The following is a 17,372-nucleotide window of genomic DNA, read 5'->3' as shown; positions in this document are numbered from 1 at the left end:
CTAAATTGAAAAATACATACAGTACAAGATCAGACTGAGATAAAGCTTATCTTTAGTCATCTTCCTTCTGAGACAAAAAAAGTCTGCTTCTTTGGTGTCTCTATTCAGATATGCTAACAAAATTGATACACTTGAAGTTGAGATTTCTGCTTCTGAGACATAACATGTAATTTCTATGATACAAGACAGAGACTTCTATCAAATCTGATATATGGATTCCAGGTATTTAACTTGCACTTCTTTAACTGATAAAATTAAAGGTTTAGTTTATATCATCATCTTGAATTCATTTTTTGACTATTTATCATTCTGACACAGTTAGATAAACAATTTCTTCAGTGAATGCTGCGGATAAAATAAAAAAAATAGGTCCTAAATTTAGCAGGACCTTAAATTCTTCAAGTTGTCTGACATACTTCAGATGCAAACAAAAACAGTCATTTCAAAACACAAGAGCGAAGCATAAGTAATGAAAAGACAATTTGTTTTTAATTAGGAATATCCCACATAATCTAGACAAGGAAGGTGACAAATAAACATACCATGCAAGAAGCAAGAACAGAGAGAAGAGACTTTGAGAGCAAAAACGCAAATTCAAACCACAGGATTGTGACCTTATTATCTGCCTAAATTTACTCTGCTCTTGGGAGACATACACTCCATGTGTGAAATTGAGAAGATTCTACAAATGCTATACATAAGCCTATAAGCAGTTTCTATCTTGCTAAAAAAGTACTGACTTAATCAACCTTCAGTGACTTCACCAATATGCAGTCATCAAACAGGTGATTCCACAGTGGCAGGAAAATAAACTGCAAAAATCCATGCAGAGAATTTATACTCGCAAATAAGATTGCCGTGAGGTAATTGTTATTGTGATTGACTGCCCACACAGATTACCATCTAACATAGAGAGACTCACTAAAAAAACTGCTTTACAGTACAACACCCTGTACTCCATGTGGTACCTGGCATACATTGAATACAGTTAGTCTTCAAAAAAGGCAGCGAGGCTTTTAGTACTCCAGCAGAATTAGCACCACCGCTGCCCTGCGGCACAATTTTAAATAGCATAGACAATATATTTACACAGAGACCCACTCTGATAAACTTTCTCCTAACATTATTAAGCAGCATGTAAGCATTAAGAAGCATTCCAGATTGCCTTATAACATGGTCTCTGTTACATGACCTATATGCTGTATCACATCTCTTTGGGTTAAGTATTAAGGAAGGGAGAGAGGAAGGTATGAATTTGTAATAATTAGGGGTAGGCTTCTGGAATGAGAACAATGAATAGTTATACTTTTATGAATACTAAGTAAGTGAAATCAGGCATGCACTACAGGCAGTAGCTCTTCAAATCATAACTAGAAATTCATCAGGGACACAAAGCAAGTGCTTAGGTAACACATTTGAAGTGGAAAATGATGAACCTAATGTTGCACAGACGTCTCAAGGATGCAGAGTAATAAAATTTTTACTTAAAAGCAACACAGCTGTTGCAACTGTCTTGCCTTGTGAAACGAGACAACTGGAGAGCTTCAAATCACTATCAGAAATAAAAGCTCTGGGCTTTTAGGGAGATTTCAGAGCAGTATCGAATTGCCAAAGGAAAAACTGCAGTGAAATAGATTTTTTTTTTTAAATTATTATTTTTTAAATTCTTGCATAAGCCCATCTAGTTGAGGGCTTTCTGATTTACAGTAGAACTTTCTGAGAGATACACTGCCAGATTGTATCAACATGGAGAAATTAGGAGCAAACTGAGTTTGTGTGTGCAAAAACTGCATCATCTACTCTGTTACAACCTTTCTTTTGTCTTATGATTTTCTCTGTCAAAAGAGATACACGTGAACTGGAGCCTTTAAGGAAAGATGTTTTAAAAATATTGCTAGATATCCCCTGCTAAGAAAATACCAACCTGAAGACACTGACTTGCTTCAGAATCTAAACATAACAGCTCTCTGGAAGAACAAAGACTCGCTTCTTCCATTTATTTGAATCTAAAAGACACTGGTGTTATGTTGTCAGTACCTGATCACTCGTGTGAAGGTACAATTACATAGCAGATCAATTAGATGGCTTTACTTCCCAGAACATTTTAAAGCATTTTCAAGGAAAAAAAAAAATCCATGACTTTAAAAGATGATGGAAGTAGGAAGTATCCTTCCCATACATCTTGTTAACTGATAGATATTACATGCATCATTTTTTCACTCTTGGTCAGAGAGGGTCTCACGTTACGTTCACCCTTTACATAGTCTAATAGTGTCCCTGGTCTACATACAATCTACTCTAGAAATTTTTGCATGTAGGTACTTCTGCAAAGTGATCCTGAAGTCCTGTAGTCTCCTCCAGCTGTACTGAACCAGAAGTATACTTTTGGTAGTATCATAGTTAAAAAGCACTTCAAGCCAATCATTTTTCTTGTAAATTCTTACTGGCATAGATTCTCTCGAAGATTGGGTTTATGTCACTAGTAAGACATAAAGAACATTAAGATCATTCAAAGAAATCTGGTCACTTACAAGAGTGATGCCGCTTGGATTATTCACCGAGACTAGCCATTGCAGAGTTAACACACATTATCTGCTGAGGGCTTTCAATTTTTGTGTTGCGGGAAGAACAAATCCTAGCATACACAAGTGTAGTAAAACAGTTCAAAAAACCTGAATTAGATTCTGTTAATTATAGACTTATAGCTGATATTACAAAGGTATATGAATTTATATGTATTGAACAAATATACACACATTAAATATACATAATTTGTGTGTACATGTACTCTAAATGCATATTTTCTGCATGATAAAGAAAAAACTCGCCTTTGTGTTTCTGCAGAACACTACAGATATATCTTTGAGAAAGTTATATGCAGTGTGTACTACTGACACAGTCTTAACATGTTTTGGTGTAGGCATTCTCAGACAGAATTTTAAAATAAAACAGAAGAACACACAGGTGTACTTCCTGACAAATAAAGACACCTTTTAGATAAAGGCACTTTAAACCTCAAATGAGATCAAGGTCAAGAAAGAATTCTGGAACTGTAAGTTGTCTGTTGAATCCAGAGGCTCTCCACTAAGGATCGCAGTGACACAATTATGCGATATGTACAATAAATACTCTGAAAGACACCACTCATGGTAAACTTAAAATAGTGGTGTTTTTTTTTTTTTTTTTTTCTTTTCCCTCCTATGGAATATTCTTTTCAAAAAACAGACATGAATCCCAGCTATTTTAGATAGATTGTCCTTCTAAACTCCACAAAAAATTATACGGAAAAAAAATGCATATCTTGCAAGGTCACTAGATAGGATGATTTCCTCAAAGGATCAGTCTTTACTGTTTTAAGAGGACAGATGCTCCTAAAAATTTTTTTCTCTCCCCTGAAAGAATACAAATTTCTACAGTTTTCTGTGAGCAGTTAAGACTCTGAATGTGTCAATATAGCACTAAAATCCTACCCTCCACTTATGAGAAAATGGATTAAAAAAACACTACTTTCAAGATGTGACATTTGATTTAAAAAAAACCTAAAGACGCATAGAAAAGTAAGCTATCCAAAGGATGACATGATGACAAGAAAACATCAAACTGAAATACTACCAGCTTTCTAAAATACTCATAAATATTTTTCCTCAAATAGCAAGAATTTGCATGCATTGTAATGACAATAAACTGGTGTTGCATCAACTATAAATGAGGATTTCCTGGCTCTGAGATCAGATTAACATTTAAGATTCTTATTGTCTTCTAGCAGAGGATGGATTACTAATGTATGCTAGCATTTGTCCAATGAAGTAAATGAAGTAGCTACACTAGTATAAGTAGCTACAATAGAGTAAATTCACAGGTAACCACTGGAGAAGAAAAGGATACAAAAAATTTTTTTTTTTTTAATTCTATTTGTGGTGTAGTTTGGTAATAAGCTTTATTAATTTATCAGCATATCAGCCTTACAGAGAGATAAAGAATATAATTTTAGGTCAACAGTGTAACACCAGCAGTCTTTCAGTTATGCCTGAAGGAAGCTTTCAGCCTAATTATGAAGTTCTTGTTCTAAAAAGAGTGATATGACTAAAGAAGGATTCTACCTAAAGTTTCGTAGGTTGTTTTTTTCCTTTTTTTTTTTTTTTTCTTTTCTTTTCTCTCTTTTTTTTTTTTTTTAAAGGGATTTCCATGTTATGGGCTTTTTGTTTGTTTGGGATTTTTTTTGGATACTGAAAGTTATGGGAGTAAAAGGGAAGAAGACATATAGGTCAGGAGAGTAGTGTTGTTCCTTTCTCTTTTCTCTCTAGAACTACATCAAAAATTGCAGATATACGTACGCTTTCTGATGGACAGCATGGGATATTCTCTCGAAACTATTAATCAAGAGAAAAGGATTCTGCTTTGCACGTTTTAGCAAAATTCTCACGTAAGAATGACAGAAAGCTGCTTTCTCTGCTGTTCTTCCTTCTTTGAATTTCAGCCAGAACCCTGATGGATTTTTTCATTCTTCACTGCAGAGTAGGTCATGAAACAGACAATCCAGTTGTGTATCCTTTTTGCTAAGGATGCACTTTTTTTTATTCACCCAAGATAAAAAAAATTAATCTTTCCTGATATTCCTTAATATGTAGAGCAACATTTGGGGTAGAAGTCCCTGTATGGCAAGACTCTGGGCTTATTCTCTGAAGTAGTTGTTTGCTTGTTTTCAACTTGAGTGTTTTATTCATATCTGAAATACTGATTTCACAAGGGGTCTCCTGGACTCTTCTGCTTTATTTACTGGAGGTCCTCCATCACATTAAGAGCATACTCAACCAGACTCTAAACCATGAAATCCAAAACCCACCACCAGATTTCTTTCTCCAGGAAATACTGCTGATATTGGTGGCATGATATAGCTATAGTTCCATTTGGAAGTACACAAAGCTGATGAACAGTGAGCAATGAACCCTTACTATATCCTGTTACTCTCAACATTGTGGTGGCAATGCCTCACTGCTATGGTGGCTTCAGGAGAGCTGAGAAATTGTTTCAGTTGGTTCAAATTCTTCTATTTCAACTCCTACTCACACAAAGAAAAATTGCTTCTTTTAAGTAGAACAGGTTTTTCCAACAGAGGGAGGGATCTCCCAGCATTTCTGGCTATCTTCCTTAAAAAGGCAGAAAATTTTGCTCCAGTTTGAACTTTTTAAGATGACTTCATATTTCTCCAGGGGAAAAAGAGACCATACATATGTTCAAATTTAAGAAAAAATAAAATTTAGTTTGTCTCTCCTTCTGTGGCTGCGTTCTGTGTTGTATTTGAGTATGCTGAGGAAACAGAAAGGAAGAAACCAAAGGCAGGAAAGCATTTTAACAGACGTTCAACTTGGAAAAAAAATACAAGGGTGTTTAGAAAGACTAAAAAACAGTGCGATAAAGAACCACCTCACACTATGACATGACTTCCATGCATTTACCCATCTTTCTCATTTTTATATTTTATGGAAACATAGCTTTCTACAAGTCAACATAAGAAAAAAAATAGTTTGCAAATCAGTAAGAAATATTCTTAGAATCCAAACCCCATCAAACCAAACCAAAACTTCAAGAAAAAGGATATAATGTCCTTAAAAATATTTTTCATTTTCATAGAATCATTTGAGTTGGAAGGGACCTTTAAAAGTCACCTAGTCCAGCTCCCCTACAACGAACAGGGAGACCTACAACTAAATCACATTGCTCAGAGCCCCTCCGGCCTGATTGTGAATGGATGAGGATTCCACCTCCTCTCTGGACCACCTGTTCCAGTGCTTCAATACCCTCACTGTAAAAAAAACAAAAACAAAAACTTCATATCCAACCTAAATCTCCCCTCTTTTAGTTCGAAACAATTTTCTCTGTCTTGTCACAACAGTCTGCTAAAGTGTCTGTCCCTTTTCTTCTTATAGTCCCTCTTTAGATGCTGAAAGGCCACTACCATTCCTCCCCAGAGCCTTCTCCACGCTGAACACTGCCAGCTCTCTGCCTGTCCTCTTAGGGAGATGACCCATCCCTCAGATCATTTCTGTGGCTCTCCTCTGGACACGCTCCAAGAGGTCCATGTCTCTCCTCTACTGAGGACTCCACACCTGGACACAGTACTCTGGTGAAGTCTCACCAGTGCAGAGCAGGGGTGCAGGATCACTTCCCTCTCCCTGTTCACTACTCTCCTTTTGATGTAACTCAAGTCAGCTTTCTGAGATATGAGGACACGCTACCAGCTTCCCATCCCACTACTACCCCCAAGTCCTTTTCAATAGGGCTGTGCTCCATCCTTACATCCCCAAGCTTGTGTTGATAATGGGGTTTGCCATGACCCAGGTGCAGACCCTCTACTTGTCTTTGCCGAATCTCATGATGCTCACTTGGGCCCACTGCAAGCATGCCTAGGTCTGTACTGATATCCTGTCCCTCAGGCGTGTTGACTGCGCCAGACAGCTTGGTGCCATCTGCAAACTTGCTGAAGGTAAACTTCATCCCAATGTCAACATCATTGATGAAGATATTAAATGGCATTGGTCCCAGTATAGAACATTGAGCCAGTGACCACCGCTTTCTGGCTATGTTCTCATAGCCAGTTCTTCATCCATCTAAAAGTCCGCTCATCAAATCTGTATCTTTTCAGTTTGGAGGGGAGGACATTACAGGGGACCGCGTCAAAGGCCTTACTGAAGCCCAGATGACATCAGTGGTTCTTCCCTTGTCCATTTATGCGGTTATGCCATCATAAAGTCCACTAGGTTGGTCAGGCAGGACCTGCCCTTGGTGAAGTGCTTGTGGTTATCACCTCCTTTTCTTTCATGTGTCTTAACATGTCTTAGCATTCAGGAGGATCTCCATGGTCCAAGCTCCGTGATCTTCCCCAGAAGGTGATGCTGACATGTCTGCAGTTCTCTGGGTCATCATTTCTACCCTTCTTAAAAATGAATGTGACATTACCTTTTTTCCAGTCACCACCACCTGACTGCCATGATTTTTCAAATATCAATGAGAGTGGCTTGGCAGCTACATCAACTAGTTGCCTCAGGAATCTGGGATGCATCTCACTGGGACTCATAGACTTACAGATGCCCGAGTTCCTCAGGTGGTTGCAATTCTGATATTCACTTATAGTGGGAGCATCCTCCCAGTTCGCACGTTCTGAACCATCTGCTCGAGGGCTGTATGAAGAGAGGTCACTAGCGAAGACAGAAGCAAACAAGTTCAATACCTGAGTCTTGTCCAGGTATTGCCTGCCTGTATTGCTCACTAGGGAGAGCACGCCCTTCTGGACTTTCCTTTTCTTGTTGATGTATCTGTTCTTCTTTGCAGACCTTACCAAGTCCAGTTCCATTTGAGTCTTGGCCTTCCTGACCCCATCCCTACACAGTTTTCATATTTCCTTATCCTTTTAAAATACTACCTTTCCTCTACACTATTAAAATTGCTGTATGTAACTACAGGATTCAAGTGACACTGAAAGTAAAGGATCCCTGTACAGTTTTTTTCCAGTTATAAATCCCAGACCCATGTTCCTCAGTCCCTCATTTCTACCCTCTGGCATTTCGGTTAGTAGAAATCCGTAAAACACAGCAGTATGTACTCCCTTCCCCTTGCATTTTTTCCCCCATCCCCTTCTTGTCAGCTCACCCTTCAGACCAGTTTTCTCATTCAGCCTCTTAGTGCATCAACATAATAAACATAATAGCAAAGACTAGGAAAAAGTAGCTAGAACCAGCAAGTTAAAAGGACTGCTTGAGCAACATTGATACAAAATATTGGAAGTACACCTTTGAAAGTACTACAGAAATAGTGTATTACTCAAAGAACAAGGGCTACTCAGAAATAATGCCTCCTATTTTATTGTATTGGCCCACACCGCCAGGTGGATGGCGGTGGTAAGGCAGCAGAGACTAAACCTTCTTGACAACATTACATTACATGTTGTTGTCGTGTAACAGATGGCAGCAGAGAGAGAGGCAATCTAACAAAATGGCCTCTGACATGGGAGTGTGTATGAAGCAAAAGTGTGGAACTGAATTCCTCCATGCAGAAAAAATGGCACCTGAAAAATAATGCTGAACAGTTAAGGAAACCGGACAAACAGCGGCCAACCAAACAGCGGCCAACCAAACAGCGGCCAACCAAACAGCGGCCAACCAAACAGCGGCCAACCAAACAGCGGCCAACCAAACAGCGGCCAACCAAACAGCGGCCAACCAAACAGCGGCCAACCAAACAGCGGCCAACCAAACAGCGGCCAACCAAACAGCGGCCAACCAAACAGCGGCCAACCAAACAGCGGCCAACCAAACAGCGGCCAACCAAACAGCGGCCAACCAAACAGCGGCCAACCAAACAGCGGCCAACCAAACAGCGGCCAACCAAACAGCGGCCAACCAAACAGCGGCCAACCAAACAGCGGCCAACCAAACAGCGGCCAACCAAACAGCGGCCAACCAAACAGCGGCCAACCAAACAGCGGCCAACCAAACAGCGGCCAACCAAACAGCGGCCAACCAAACAGCGGCCAACCAAACAGCGGCCAACCAAACAGCGGCCAACCAAACAGCGGCCAACCAAACAGCGGCCAACCAAACAGCGGCCAACCAAACAGCGGCCAACCAAACAGCGGCCAACCAAACAGCGGCCAACCAAACAGCGGCCAACCAAACAGCGGCCAACCAAACAGCGGCCAACCAAACAGCGGCCAACCAAACAGCGGCCAACCAAACAGCGGCCAACCAAACAGCGGCCAACCAAACAGCGGCCAACCAAACAGCGGCCAACCAAACAGCGGCCAACCAAACAGCGGCCAACCAAACAGCGGCCAACCAAACAGCGGCCAACCAAACAGCGGCCAACCAAACAGCGGCCAACCAAACAGCGGCCAACCAAACAGCGGCCAACCAAACAGCGGCCAACCAAACAGCGGCCAACCAAACAGCGGCCAACCAAACAGCGGCCAACCAAACAGCGGCCAACCAAACAGCGGCCAACCAAACAGCGGCCAACCAAACAGCGGCCAACCAAACAGCGGCCAACCAAACAGCGGCCAACCAAACAGCGGCCAACCAAACAGCGGCCAACCAAACAGCGGCCAACCAAACAGCGGCCAACCAAACAGCGGCCAACCAAACAGCGGCCAACCAAACAGCGGCCAACCAAACAGCGGCCAACCAAACAGCGGCCAACCAAACAGCGGCCAACCAAACAGCGGCCAACCAAACAGCGGCCAACCAAACAGCGGCCAACCAAACAGCGGCCAACCAAACAGCGGCCAACCAAACAGCGGCCAACCAAACAGCGGCCAACCAAACAGCGGCCAACCAAACAGCGGCCAACCAAACAGCGGCCAACCAAACAGCGGCCAACCAAACAGCGGCCAACCAAACAGCGGCCAACCAAACAGCGGCCAACCAAACAGCGGCCAACCAAACAGCGGCCAACCAAACAGCGGCCAACCAAACAGCGGCCAACCAAACAGCGGCCAACCAAACAGCGGCCAACCAAACAGCGGCCAACCAAACAGCGGCCAACCAAACAGCGGCCAACCAAACAGCGGCCAACCAAACAGCGGCCAACCAAACAGCGGCCAACCAAACAGCGGCCAACCAAACAGCGGCCAACCAAACAGCGGCCAACCAAACAGCGGCCAACCAAACAGCGGCCAACCAAACAGCGGCCAACCAAACAGCGGCCAACCAAACAGGTACATAAGGAAAGGTTTCATTAACCCCTTTGAAAGGACAGAGAGGGATGGCAAATCAACACTATTTCCCAGTTTTGACTCAAATATGAAGTCCATGTTCATCTTCTTGGAAGCTTCAGCTAGGGTCTCAAGTGGGAAGTCCAGATTACACAGACAATGAACTTCACCACTATGGTTGTTCTGTTTAATTACCACAACAGTAGCTCACAAAAGCTTACAAAATGACTTTGTATTAAAGATCCTGAATGTGTTAATATCCCCTACTTTTCCAAAACAGGCTTAAAGGAATTTCATAGAATTTCTAAGGAAAATAAACAAAATAGAAATCACTTCACCTATTGACTGACATTGAGAAATGACTTGCCTGGAATATTGTACTTCCAACTCCAGTTACCTAACATTTTTTCTTTCTGTCTGATGACTGTTCACCCAAACAAATGATTTTATTAACAGTAATAATGATTCATGAAATAAAACATCTGCTTCATGGGTAAAAAAAAAGCTGCTTTTCACCATTTTCAAAATACACAACATTATCATTATTTGTCATAACATGACAGTCTACTCATAAATGCAGAAGGGTATCAGAAATCCACCTATAAGTTAACATTAGCCTGAAAATGCTCTATAGTTAAAGAAAATATTTTTTAGGTTTTAAATTGCGCAGTAAAAAAATAAATAAAGAAAGAAGCAATTCTATAAGCTAACTATAGGGTTATAAAGTATCTTTCTATCTTGGCTTGGTGCCAACAGGAACCTTCAGCCCCCAGGTGAAGAGTTTAGTTAAATCTCTTAATAATATTATACTGAGAACACGACATATTTCTGTACAAGCATTTGACTAGTCTCATGGCACAGCATAATATGTAAGAGGTCTGGGAAGCATCTGTTGCCTTCTTGTATACAAGTCATCTGTTCATTTTATGGATTTCTTGTAATTTTGAGTAATATTATTTTGTAGTATTTTTGGGCAGACCTAGACCATTTATGCTAAATTTTCAAACTATCAGGTCCACAGCTTAACACAATAGCATTGTGTGTTCAAGTTCATAGTACTCACTCAGGTTCAGAATAATGAGAACACAATGTTTACGCAAATATCTTGTCTGGAACAACCTTCTTTACCGTCATGACACATGTAGGGGGCACCCAAATGGTTTCCTCTCAAGAAAATCAAACCATTTGTACAATCAATGAATATACAGATGACATACTATATTCAGAAGTTTGGCTGATACAGTTATTATACTGAAGTAGAAAAAAAAAAAAAGGACACTCACCCGTAACCTGGGCTCGCGTAACAAGACTCCAGTGGAACAGATCTCCAGGAGAGATCCTTCCCCACTGGCAGTCAGCTCTTAAATGGGTCTAGGAGAGGTGGAGCCAAGCTCCACCCCTTCCTGCAGCATAGGTGAATTGCCTTCACCTGTGCTCTATGGCTGACTCATTGCTCGCCTCAGGTGATTAATCAGAGGTTCAGGCCATGATTCAGCAGCCCCATACACCATTCTAAGCTAACTTTATAATTCAGAACTGACTGAAGTTACTAGTTTAAGCACAAGTACTAATATACATATTTATTTTTAAATAGTAAATGAATTTTGAAAATTTCCATCATTTTCTCAAGATGCACAGTTCTCTATAAGAAGGCTGCTGCTAACAGTATTCTGAAGGGATGCAGGGGCTACAGCACTATCACAGATGGCCTTTAGTGGGTAAAAATAAAATGCTATCAACAATTTTCAAACTACTACATATGTTGCACTAGAACAGAATAATTAACTACCACAGCTTTTTGGGAAGAAAAGTTTGTTTTCTGCTTTATCTTAAGTGGAGTACTGATCACCAAAGTGCTTCTATCTTCCTCTAAGGAAAGTCAGCAGTAAACAGGGATTAATGTCAGGAATGCATAGTGCTCATTCACAGACTTAAGATTAATAAATAAATAAATAAATAATCAAACAAAAAACATCCCTGTGATAAAAATCAAAAACCACTCAGGATTCTGCATACGTGCAAGTGACACTATCTACTAGGAGAGAAATACTTTTAGCTCTTGTCTGCTCAAGTATTAGTCAGTCTTTTACCAGGTTTGTAGATGTTAAAGTGCTTTCATTATTCCACAGGCTGTTCCAACACCCTTGCTAAATGAGTGCTAATTTTGTGTTGGATAAAATCATTTTTCTGGCAGAAACAAAATCTTTCCCTAGAGAAAGTTCATTTCTTACTAAATTAGAAATAGTTATGGCATGTCCAAACCAACTGAGAGCCTGTATCAACTGTAGTACCACTTAAGCTAGACAAGTTTTAACTGGAGAGTTTCTATGATAGCTGGATTTTCTGCGACAAATGAAGAGACTCTGAAGTGGTTTCGCAGTGCCTCCTTCATTTCTGAGTTGACTGATTGTCTCCTAGACTGGAAAATTTTTAATTTTTAATCTTTTACCAGATTTGCCTTAGATTGTCAGCAAGACTTCTTCGAATACATATGTAGCTCTTGTGGTGGCAAGTATGGTACATGACTGATGCTGCCCAATAGAAGAAAGCAGATGCAATACTAGCGCTTTTTCACTTTGCAGTTAGCTTGGGAAGTACCACATTAGTATGGTAAGGTTTGGTTAAATAGGTAGCCAGGTCTCAGTCAGGCTAGTAAAACGTTGTAATGGTTCCAAGTGGAAAACTTTATTCATACAATAATGAAAAATTTAGACTATATGAAAGATGTCATGCCAGTGCCATCCCGCAGATGGCGAGTTGCCAGAGCAATCACGTCATACGTTAGCTGCTTCAAGGCACTATGTCATCTAAGTGCCATAAGTTAGCAATCCTATTCAGTCTGCCTTCAAATCAAAATTGGAATGTCTTTTTGGAGGAAGGAAACCCCTAACACAACAGATATCGAAAACCTGGAGGAGCACCAAGATGGTTAAGGGCGGGAGAACATGGCAAATAAGGTTAAAGTAGAGAGCTGAATTTGTGTAGCATGAAGAATAGACCGCTAAAAGAGAACTAATTGCTCTCCTCAATAGACAAATCCGCATTTATACAGAAGATAAAATCCAGACTCTTCAGAAATTCATAGCACACTGACAACAGATACAACCTGCAACAGAGGAAACCCCAGATAGACACAGAGAGGCAAATAGTGGTGGTATGGCAGTAGAGGATTTACCTTTCCAACAGTATTGCATTCAGTTTTGTTGCCATGTGACAGATGGCAGCAGAGAGGTGGTCTAACAAAACGATGTCTGATGTGGAAGCACGTATGAAGCAAAGGTGTGTCACAGAACTCCTCCATGCAAAAAAAAATGGCACCCATGGAGACTGACCAATACTCGTTTAACATTTATGTGCATGTGAGCACAGCAGTGCAGTCCATAGTGCTTTTCAGCAATGTCAACAATATGAAAGACAATGAAAGACAAACAACATTTCAGATGACCATGAACAGCTGTCACATCAGGAAATGAAGAGTACCTCAATCCATTTATCCTCACAAACTCATAAATTATGACCAAGGAATGGTGTACTAACAGCTTATTGGCTTCAGTGCACTGGAAAGACTGCAACAGCTTTATGTTTTGACGGCGGCAGTGTTGGAATACTGCAAAGCTGTGTCTCACAAACACTCAAGGAACAGAAGGAATACTGTATGCAAGTTTGTCAGAACCAACATGAGACTGAAGGTGACAGTTCACTGGACTGACATAATTACTGGTGACTAGATGTGGTGTCACCATCATGAGCCAGAGTCAAAACAAGAGTCCATGGAATGGTAACACGTGAATTCCCCATCGAAGAACAAGCTCAAGATGCAGCCCTCAGCAGGTAAAGTGATGTGCATTGTCTTTTGGGATAGGAAAGGAGTGATCCTTCTGGATTTCCTGGAATGAAGACAAATCATTAGTTCCAACCACTAAGCTAAAGTATTAGTCTGAAAATTTGAGCCCGGAGAAGACAGCCATCTTTCTCTTGCAACATGGTAACACCAGGCCCCACACCAGTTTAAGACAGTGGAACACACTGCCAATCTTGGGTGGACTGTGCTACCATAGCTACCCTATAGTCCACATTTGGAGCATTCTCACTTCCATTTGTTCAGGTCGATAAACAGTGGACTGTGTGGGGAACATTTTCCTAGCAACAGCACTGTTATAGCAACTGTGAATCAGCGGGGTCACCTCTACTAGTGTGAATTTCCTACATTTTTTTCATGTCCTACTCAATGCCATTTTTCTCTACTATTCTCACACTTACGCTTTACAAAGGGGGGGGGGGGGGGGGGAAAGGGATAAAAAAAGCGAAGGCCCTTGAATTGTCCCTTTCACATTGAAATGAAATCCAGACAGATTTTAACAGAATTTGCCCTTCATTGAGAACCTAAATAATGGTTAACTATAATTTGGGAACTTCAGAAAATCTACCACTTATTTTTCTCTCTCTCACTAAAAAAGTAAGCATTAAAGGTTTAAAATGAAATGAGATACAAGGAAAAAAAATCACGTGGCACAAGTTGCTGACATGCAGTATTTGTTTTACATTATCATATCAACACAAACGTATACCTTTTTCTATTATCATTCAATTCTTCTCAATATCAGCCAGCTGTAGCTCTTTTCTAGCACGCACAACTCTCTTGGTCTTAATTCACAACTTCAGAACAGTTCTAGCAGTTTTGGTCTCTATCAGTGCCTCATTTCAAGTTCAGATACTCTGCCCACCTACTTTGCCCCTCTACTTTTCACTTCCTTTAAGTCATCATATTTTTCCATCTGGACCACACAACTGTCTACTGTCACTTCCATATCCTTACCTTAAGCTTCCATCTACCTATAAGTAATCAACTCTTTCCATATTTTCTTTGGCCTTTTCATGCATCTCCAATATATATCTTCTTCACCTCAGAGACTTTCAAATTGAGTTACTTTCTTCTACCTTCTCCCCTTTCCTGTCTCCCATCCTGTCTATTTTCTAATTGTAAAATGGCAACAGTACAAATGCATTTAAGCAGAACTAGCACATCTGCTCAAAGCAGTATTTTCATGCACTGCGTGCCTAACTATAGCACAGTACTTTAAGAAATTAAGAGTACTGTCATTTAGTTAAAATTGGCTGCTTTAACATGAGCTTACTGTCTTTTTCGGTACCATCTGATGGGGCAGATCAGATAAATATCATATTTTGACCCGTTTGCTATTTACAAATACATCTTTTTAAAATTCACATAACACTTGTGAATGCGCATTTATACTGAAAGATAAATCTCAATTCAGCATCCTGTGGTTTGATAAGCTTTACCGCCTCACAAAGATGATAATTAAACCACAGCGAGTGGTTTAAGACCACTTAAGACATGAAGCCAAAAATCCCTCTCCCCCTTGCCCTCCCTCCCACCCCCCAAAAAAACAAAGAAACTCACACCACTGATATGTTCATAGAATCACTAAAGTTGGAAAAGACCACTAAGATCTAGTTCTTTCAATTCAACCTTCTTAATTCTGCACCCTGTTCAGGGATAGGCTCACAGTAGGGCTATGGCTCTGTGTGCATCAACTGGTGTCACTATGGAGTCAGAACACTAGTGAGACAGTTGGGGTTGGAACCAAGCAAAAAACACTATCAACAATAAAAAAGTACTTCCTAGAAATTTTATTATTTTTCAGAAGTCTTCAGTTTAACTTATGCAAACATTTTACAATAATTTCTAGTTAGCACTCTCTGTAATGACAGTGGCCCAAAATTATCTACAGCAAGCACAACTGACTTCCAGGCTTCACAGAAAAATTCCTGATTTAAATGTAATACAGCTGGCATTTTGCCAATGTGGGGGGATGGGCACCTAAGTGGAAAAATAGCTTCAAAAGCCTCTGAAACATTAATGCAGAAAATCAGTAGCTCATCTTACCTGTGGAGAACTTGACACGTGCAAAATGAACTTCCTCCTCTGAATAAGCCACTGACATTTAGCTCATTTGCATAAGAAACAAGAGCTACAAGTAGACTTCCAGGTCAGCCATCTTGATACTAAGATCTTATTTTGTTTATATAGCAGCGTATTATTTTCTATCCAAACTGAGCTATGCTATTGTACCTCTCTGCTAGTAACCTACATCCGCTTGTTAAAGCACGCTGGAACTGCCACTTATTCACACAAGTGAATCAATGTGTCACTGCAGCTCAGTGAGCATGCCACAGCCTCCAACTGAATGTTGCAACTACAAGTGTCCACAGCCGGAACTCTTTGTGCTGCTTTCTGTGCTGCCAACTATTAGCACTGCAGCAACTATGTGCAGTGAGGTACCTCCCACATACCACACAGTAGTACCAACAAGCATAAATTTACTACAGCTCAGCAGAAGACAGCATACTTAAAATAAAGAAGCAGGCAAAAAAAAAAAAAAAAAAAAAATCATCCACGTTTTCAGACACCAGCAATCTAACTACACCTAGGTTCTCTTGTACATCCTTTTTGAATTCATCAGCGTGGCTCTTCCTACTCAGACACCAGAATGCTTCTGCAATCCATGCAAAGGCAAGTCCACAACACATGTTACTTGCTGCCGAGGCTGAGCCAGACTGCAGTTACAGCTAGCTGGCGCCAGTAAAAATTTACATAAAGGGGGCCTCATTTCAAGACAAAATTGCAGCAGAATATTGCCAAGCAAAGCTCCCCACCCCCACACCTGAGACAACTACAGGTTCTAGAATATATAGCTACCTATCTGCTTACTAATAATCCAGACCCCTGTCAAAAGTGTGGCTCCTACTGTTTATATAAATTAAACCTGACAATGGTCTCCACAAAAAAAAAAAATGCCACCTTGAAGCAGGAATGCTGAACATTGCATTGTTCAGAACAATTTTGGGAAGCATTCTGTAATAAATTAAGTAACACTGAATAAATGCGTAGCTCGATGCTCATACCATCAGCTATTATATAACTGATATTTCCAACCTACCAATAATAAATATCAAAGTAGAGCAGCTCCATTTTTAACCTACTGGTGACATGTAACATGTTTGGCCAGTTTGTTTAATTTACTATTTCCTTTTTTCCCCCCTCCCCTCTTCTGCCCTCATCATGTAGATAGAGCTGTGGGCTGTTTTTTTCAAATACCTAAAAGGATATAGTGACAGGTAAAGAGAGAAGCCCTCATTCGGACTTCAAATAGTTAATGTTTTAATTCTTGCTTTTTCTTCCAATTGCCATCAGACAACCTACATCACAGACAAAGCCCTGTTACATTAACAAATAAATGATATTTTATAGATGCCTATTCTAACAGTCACTGTATTTTGATGGAGAAAAAATAAACCAGGCTTTGCTTACTATTAAATCTGTTTATATAAAGGGTGAGTAGTTGTGCATTACCTTTCCGCAATCCTCTCCATTTTCAGCCTTATGAGAATCTCTTACAGTATGATACAACTCAAGCTAAATACACTATTTATATATAAACATGTATTTGTGAACCCTGAAGAAAAGCTAAGCCCACAATAATGTTGCGCTGCACATCTTGCAGCACTGTTTTAGGTATGCTATCACACCATTTAGCAGAACACAGAAAGAAGTGATGGACACAGAAGTGCTTGCCAATTCCAGTCAGGCAAAAGCATAGCCACCTCAGGATTAGAGAATCCTACTTTGCAGTCCTGACCTCTT

The 17,372-nt window shown here is 40.4% G+C and overlaps 1 protein-coding gene across 6 annotated transcripts in view; it reads right to left on the bottom strand.

Moving 5' to 3' along the window:
- ATF7IP (activating transcription factor 7 interacting protein) overlaps positions 1-17,372 on the bottom strand; it is a 103,080-nt gene that overhangs the window by 74,063 nt on the left and 11,645 nt on the right. Inside the window, exon 1 of one of the 6 annotated variants that reach the window (XM_010710069.4) lies at positions 15,615-15,982. The exons of the other annotated variants lie outside the window; for them this stretch is intronic. The gene's annotated coding sequence lies outside the window, so the exon portion shown is untranslated. Of the gene's footprint in view, positions 1-15,614; positions 15,983-17,372 lie in introns of those variants that run through there. 6 annotated transcript variants of the gene reach the window in all.

The sequence above is a fragment of the Meleagris gallopavo genome, chromosome 1 (genome assembly GCF_905368555.1).
Source record: "Meleagris gallopavo chromosome 1, MGAL_WU_HG_1.1, whole genome shotgun sequence".
NCBI lineage: Eukaryota > Metazoa > Chordata > Aves > Galliformes > Phasianidae > Meleagris > Meleagris gallopavo.
The sequence above is the reverse complement of the archived record's forward strand: the minus strand, read 5'-3'. Positions and strand labels throughout refer to the sequence as shown.